Genomic DNA, 7,601 nt, shown 5'->3' on the forward strand with positions numbered 1-7,601 from the left:
TTTTCTTTGAACGCTTTTAGCGCAATACTTTCACTCAATAAAATAGCAGAGGATCTGAAACTGAGAAACTAGACTTGATTACAAACAGCTTGTGAAACTTAACACATTTTTTTCTTGCATTATCGGATGCTTTTACTGAACTTACAACCAACTTGCCCATTCAGTATGCAGTTCAGATGTGAGAGACGTTTCTCTGTACAGGAGCCGGTACTGTCTTCAATCCTATGAATGCAAGTGTCTACCGCAGGCCAACAGCTTACTCCACATTTTCTAGTAATGTAATCTTCCTATTAGCAAAAAGTGGCAACCAGTCCCTGTAGACTGAAGGGACTCTAGTCACAGGATGGGGATTTCCTCTTCATGGTTTTTATTTTGATGTTTGAACTCTTGATGCAACATTCTAAGCAAGGTGTTCAGGAACTGCTGTGGCCAAGGGACTGATAAAGGAAAAAGTTCTATTTATTATTCGTGATTTGATGCACAGGCGAAAAACTTAACACACAATAACAGAAGTTGGTCGTTAACAAATCACACCCTAGTCGTTCAGAGCTTCCGTAAGCAGACGATATCTTCAGTTTTCCAGCTCTTGTAGTTTTAACACTGCAACATCAATGATGCATATTTCCAGAATCAGCTAAAAAGACCGTCAGATTCCTTTTCTCTTAGTTCATCTATTTGTCACTGTCTCTTTTTCCCAAGCGTATCTGAATGATTACCTTCCGGCATTCTCTGCTATTTCTCGTTGGGGTGCTCTCGATTGTCCCCGTGTTTTGTGGGCTTGTTGGGAGAGGGCGGTGGGAAGGATGTGCCACTGTTGGGAGGTTGTGAGTCACTGGGATGCCTCTAGGGATGATCCTTCCATGGCTGCAGGAAGTCCTCCTGAAGCCACGCCCACGATGCCTGAATGAATTGCTTGCTGGTCTGTTACTGACCAAAACGCTGATGTGACAAAGAATTCTTTGTTCACACAGTTTCTTAAGCTTCCTGGCAGGCGACCCGTGATGGCCCGGTGGATCTCGGTGGCAGCTGCCTCCGTCATCTCCAGTGACACTTGCTCACTGTAGCAGGCAGTGTGAGGAGTGCAGATGAGATTTGGGGCGTCTTTCAATGGACCCTGAGCAAAGCTAAAGGGCTCCGACTCATTCACGTCCAGGGTTGCCACTTGCATCCTGCCCTCCTTGAGGGCCTGTGCGAAGGCTTTCCCGTCTACCAGGCCACCACGGACTGCGTTCACAAGGAATGCTCCCTGCCTCATCTGCTTTATGGTAAAGTCATTGATGAGGTGGTGGTTATATTCGTTGAGATTGCAGTGCAAGGAGACGCAGTCACTCTGACACAGCAAATCCTGCAGGGTGTAGACCCTCTGCACACCCAGGGACCCCTGGATCCCATCCTGCAGGTAGGGGTTGTAAAATATGACGCTGAATCCAAACGCCTTGGCTGGAACTGCAAAAGCCTGCTGCGTGCCACCGAAGCCGATGAGGCCCAGTGACTCCCAACGAACGCGGGCCGCTCCCGAGGCCACCTCTCCGATCTGCTCCACTCTCTGACCCCACGTGCCTTCCCGCAGTGCCTGGTACAGCCAAGTGTTCCTCCGGTACATATTGAGGATGTGGCAGATGGTGGAGTCCGCTGCTGTGTCTTCCATGGCTGTGGACGGGATGTTGCACACAGCAACTAACGAGCTCACCAGCAGCCTTAATGTCCACATCATCGTGTAGCAGACAAAACTCCTCAGACACTGGATTAAAGAAGGAAGAGTTTTTTTATTCAACCGGGAGCGTTGGCAGACTCGCATCTGAAGAGCTGAGCTCCCCGAAAAGGAAATACTTGGCCTTTTTAAAGGCTTACAACTTTAAGGGGTCCATGTGAAAGGGTCGTGATAAATCGAGCAAGTGTGGGAAACGTGACCGGGGCCTACATGCATCAGCTAACAGAACAAAAAGTTTTACAATGTTTTGTTTTGTTTTGTTTTGTTTTATACATTGTCTGGGATTTACAGATAACACAAGTAGTTTATGTCAGGGGTTGATGTTATTATTATTACTTTTATTAACTCCTAGGGCTGGGTGGTGGTGCCAAGGTTGTCTGGCTACTTATCTTACTTTTGTTTCTCTTTTTCCTCCTGTCTTGTGAACTAAGCAAGGTGGGGGGGGGGGCAGTAGGAGTAGTAGTGGTCTCCTTCCTTATCCCCCACTTCGAGAATTTTCACTAATTAGTGGGAGTTCTCAATTTTATTTTTACTTCCTGAGTCTCTTTGCGAGACAGAGCAATAGTGTTTTATGTAATACCCTTGTGCTGAAGTTTTCTGATGAACCGTGGTAGCTACAATACCTTTTATTAGTTGAAGGAACAAGTGTAATACACAGGGGAGCAGCAAGCAAGTTTCTATTACCAGTAATATACTTATAATGAGGGTTTTAAATTTTTATAGCTGGAAACTATTTTCTAAATGAAGACCTAGGATCAAACCTGTGTTAAACCTGTACAGGCACATGTATCAACTTTGTTATGTTCTAAGCAGGTTAGTTTTGTCACTGGGACTTAAAAGCTTTTTCTTAGCAAGTAACACAGTACTTTTTAATAACAGAAGTTTTTAAGAGCCAGATGCTTGAACTTGGGGCATCTGTTTGGGGAAAGAGTTAGTTAAAGTAATCTTGAGGCATTAACTCTTTTGCTTCTCAAGACCATTGGTCTCTTATGTTAGCCTTTTTATAAACATAACATGAAGAAACATCCAGGCTGCCAGCAATGTTTTCAGCCAACTGAGCAAATAGGCTTTTTCTGTTTTTGCTAAAGGAAGAGTTTCTGGTAACTTCTGGTTTATATGTTTAAAGAATGACTGTAAGACTCAGAATTGTTGCTAGGCTGGATGGGTCTGGGTTTCCTAAGTAGTATATGTACAGTGGGGACACCTTATATAGGTGTTTCTTCTAGCATGGTTATGGGGGGGTAACAACAACAAAACAATGTACAGCATATTCATATCCTGCAAGGACAAAAGAGGTCCTTACCTGGGAACAAAGTTGAATGCAGCGACAGAACAATAGGAAAAGAGTTAGTATTGCAGGAAAACTATTAAGATTTTTAACTACATTTACTTGCTAGATGACTTCTCAAGCTTCAGCTGTGCATAGACTGGTCAGCCTTCAGAGTGACCAGAACAGGGTTGTCATCCTCAGCAGCAGCTTGGTCTCGTCTCAGGATCAGTCGGGTTGGATGATCTGTGTCCTACTGGCTGGTTCACTTGTCCTAAGCTGCTGGTGTTAGCTGACTGTGGTGGATCCAAGGCACAACACCAGCAACTTTAACAGCAGTGGAAGTGGACAAGGTTACGGTATACGGCCCATCCTATATGGATCCTAGAAAAATTAAATTTTACTTTAAACAGAGTCACTAGATTTAAGGGGTGTCAGGCTTAAAGGCATTTTCATTTATTTAATTATGAACACTATGGCTATTTTTTAAAACCTGCATTTGCTTTCTTAAGGTTAATTTCTTTAGTTTCTGGAGGTCACCTTTAACTTGACTTATGATTTGGGGGTGGCTGACCAAACAAAATCTTATAGGGCAAATACCTAGTTTGTTTGGTGGGGGTGCACCTGACTTGGAGGAGGACCATAGGAAAAAACCTGATTTTATTTTAAATGAGCAAACAAGCACTAGCATGTACCGATAGCCTCCAGCACGGGGCAGTTCTGTAAAGTCTATAAGCAAGTTTTCACAAGGTATGGCTCTTTTTCCTGTTTAAGTTTTTTAGAGGAGGGGTTCTTCTCCCCCTGACCCCCCTTTGTAACTCTATTTAGTGGCTTAGCCTTCAGTGAGAAATTGGAATCCAGATACAGCAGAATCTTACTGCTTTTAACTTCTAATGTGACCATGGGCTCCTGGGAGCCTAATGAGAAGGTGCATAGTCTGCCCTAGTCTTTACCTTCTTCAGCTTCTGTCTGTCTGATCAGATCAGTATTTGGTTCCTCCAAGGTGCGGCAGCCCTTGGCCAATGGCCTCTTTTCCTTGTGGCCTTGGCCATTTCCTTTATTGCCTTTTTGAACATTTACCCTTCTAGTGTCCTTTCTTTTTGCATCTCACACATTAATCTCTCTCTAGCCTTGTCCGGCTCTTGAATCCTTGCCTAACTTGACTTCTTTCTTATCTATATCCATGTCCATGTCCTCTCACATTGCTAATTTCTCTTTTTTTTTACAATTACTCTTAGTCTTTTTTTTTCTGTTGTTCTTTCCCAGTTTTGTTTCTTTGTTACAGTTAACATACACCTCGATGGCCACTTTTATATACTAGGTGGTATTCATGCCTGCAGCTTCTCCTTGATGTTACCATGGGCTTACTTTACAAATGAAGTATTCACTATATACTGATTTTCAGCAGCCTCAGGGTTAAATGGGGTGTAAAGCCAGAATGCTTTATAGAGTCTCTTATAAAACTGACTTAGGCTCTTGTCAGCTGCTTGAAGCATTCCTAGAATATTTTTTATATTACTTGCTTCTTTCTACCAACTCTTAGCCTCTGCAGAAGTGCTTCTCAGTACTACTGCAAATGCTGAAGCTGAGTTGCATTCTCTGGGTCTTTTTTCCCCTTTTTCCTACAGTTTAACAGGCTTTTTTCTTTATATAATTCTCCATGCACTTGGAGGGTTACACAGGCATGCCAAGAGTCAGTGTAAATGTTTACACTCTTACCTTTACTGAGTTCTAAGGCCCGAATTAAAGCAATGAGCTCAGCTTAACGACAGTGTTCCAGGTTACCACCTCATATTCTGCACACCTCTCTCCTTGTGGGTTGATGAAGCTGTTCCCATCCACGTATAGCTCCTAGTCTACTGATGCCCAAGGCTTGTACCAGAGTTCAGGTCTGCTAAAGTAAACTTGAGTCCAACACCTCTACACAGTCATGCTCAACAGGGCTCTAGCTGCCAGGAGCCAGGTGATAGGTTTAGGGTGTTTCCAGTTTAGTAAATCAATGGTTAAAAAGGGCTGATAGATGAAAGTCTGTTGCCACCCCCCCCACCCCCACTTTTGTGCCTGGTCATTATAATAGGTCCTCGCATCTCCCTGAGAGGCATTTGCATAGCTCGTGCAAGACCAGATCTGAGACAGCCCACTTGACTATCTTAACTTCCTTCCTTGGCCTCTCAAGACTCCGATCCTCCCCTTTGAGGTGAAACCTGGGGCGTGTTAGCTCTTGAATCTCATTTCTGAGGGGGCTGTTGGCTTCAGTAAAGTGGGGTAGGCTGGGATATATGGAGAAAGAATTTCTATGATCTCTGGCAGCTCCTACAAAACTAGCATCTCTTGCTGTTTCTGGGACTCCCTTTTTAACTCTGTGTCTGCTGGCAAAGCTGCTGTTACTTTTCCTTTTGGCTTTTTTGCAATAAGATGTTAAACAGGTCTAAATTTATGCTGGTTTTGTCTGTATTATATTTAACCATGAGTCAATACAAAGGAATTTGATCTAGGAACCCTGGTTGTCCTCCGACCCCTGTCAACACCTTAAATACATGGCCAATTGTTCCTTGTCTATAGTTCCTTCTGTGGGCCATCCAACACCAAAAGAGGGCAGTTCTAATTCACACAGAGATCTTAACCTCTAAGGGGTTAACTTAACTCTATAATCTCCTGCAAAACCTTTCTTAAGGTTCCGTAACATGCATTTTAATAGAGTAAGTTTTGATGATTTGATGACTTTCCTTTCATTTTTTTGAAATTTTTCTTTTTGAAATGTTTTAACACAGTTCCTAGCGGAGTAGGCTTACTTTGTGTCTGACCTATTTTTCTCTCGAGACAAAACAACATTCACATTACCAGAAGGAAAGGGTAAAAAGTCACTCACTCATCTAATTGACAGTAAATCAAAATCAAAACTAAAGCCAAAGTGTTGTTAAAGGCACATCTGTTTGTCAAGCAATTTAAGCCAAGTCAAAATCAGAACCAAAACCAAAGTGCCAATAAAGGCATGCCTGTTTATCAAGCAATTCAAGTCAAGTCAAAATCCAAACTAAAACCAAAGTATCTAGCAATTAATTCAAGTCAAGTCAAAAACAAAAACCAAAGTGCCAGTACAGGCATGCCGTGGGTGCTCAGGCCACGCTTCCACTCAAATGGAGTGGGCAAGTTCCAAACACCAGTCTTACCAAATTTCAGATGTCTGGACTTAAAGTGCCAGTTCCTTCCTGGTGTTCAGCCACTGTGCTGATCCTCCATGGGGGCCTGCTGTGCACTGCTCTGAGGAGGAGTTCCACCAGGGCAAATGCCTACCTGGGAGCGCTCTCAGGATCTGCATCGCTCAAGGTGGTGAGAGTCCCCCGCCGGGATGCTCTACAGGGCAGGCATAAGCTGCCTAAGGGGCTTCCTCCACCGTGGGTTAATCACCTGCTTCTGGGTCAGGGAACCAAGAAATGTAGCAGGAGGAGCTGCAGAGGTTTTTTATTTGGCTGGGAGTGTCGGCAGATTCACGTCTTAAGAGCAGAGCTCCCCAAAAGAGAAATACTTGGCCTTTTTAAAGGCTTACAACTTTAAGGTGTCCACATGAAAGGGTCGTGATAAATCGAGCAAGCATGGGAAATGTGACTGAGGCCTACATGCATCAGCTAACAGAACAAAAAGTTTTACAGTGTTTTGTTTTGTTTTCATACATTGTCTGGGATTTACAGACAACACGAGTAGTTTATGTCAGGGGTTGATGTTATTATTATTACTTTTTTTAATTCCTAAGGCCGGGTGGTGGTGCCAAGGTTGTCTGGCTATTTACCTTACTTTTGTTTCTTTCTCTCTTTTCTCCTGTCTTGTGAACTAGGCAAGGTGGGGGGAGGAGGGCAGCAGAAGTAGTAGTGGTCTCCTTCCTTAGTCGTAGCCACTGCCCACCCACACGATCACTCTCAGGACCTTGAATTTTTCCAGGCCCTCCCTGGTGAGGGTGAGGGTGTGGTACATCATGGCGCCCACAGTTCCATTTAGAACCTTCTCGTGAATCTCCTGCGTGGACTGTGCATCGCAGAAGGCTACAGTGGCCAGGTCCTTCAGGATGAGCATGTCCACAAAGTAGTCACAGCCTTGCAGCAGCGCCACAACGGGGGGGTGGGGTGATGCGGGGGGCCTTTCATGATCTGGGGACGAATTCCTTCACAAATTCTGTCCAATCGCTCTCTCTTGATTTTGTGCTTATCCACAAGGGCCATTCTTTACCAAACATTGCAACTTTCAGATCAAAAGGCAAAGCAGTCCTCTAAGAACTTACGGGAACTCACAGGAGTCTGCGTGCATGATGCCACTATAAACCCAATATAAATTTGTTCACAAACTCTATAGTTCACACGATGGGCTGTCAGTCTTTTTAAGGGAATACAGCTTCATTGGTTGAAAACCATTTAAGGTGATGAAACCCATTTGCTTGCAACTCAGCCACCATCGTGCAATCAACAAATCTCATCATGACCCCAGTTCTGGAGCGCCCAGAGTCCGCCACCACTGTGGGTGGAGGCGGCTTTGGCCCGGTAAAGCCAGGTCCCTGCTCCTGCTCTGAGCTTCGGGCATGGGCTGGGAGTCCATCTGGGTGTCCCGCACGGTCTCGAGTCTCCTCCCTTGCCA

General features: G+C 44.4%; 1 pseudogene; it reads right to left on the reverse strand.

Annotated features, from left to right (window-relative positions):
• Positions 1-732: 732 nt before the first annotated feature.
• LOC104654923 lies at positions 733-7,192 on the reverse strand (annotated as a pseudogene).
• Between the last annotated feature and the right edge of the window lie 409 nt (positions 7,193-7,601).

This window comes from Rhinopithecus roxellana, chromosome 13 (genome assembly GCF_007565055.1).
Source record: "Rhinopithecus roxellana isolate Shanxi Qingling chromosome 13, ASM756505v1, whole genome shotgun sequence".
NCBI classification, from domain to species: Eukaryota; Metazoa; Chordata; class Mammalia; order Primates; family Cercopithecidae; genus Rhinopithecus; species Rhinopithecus roxellana.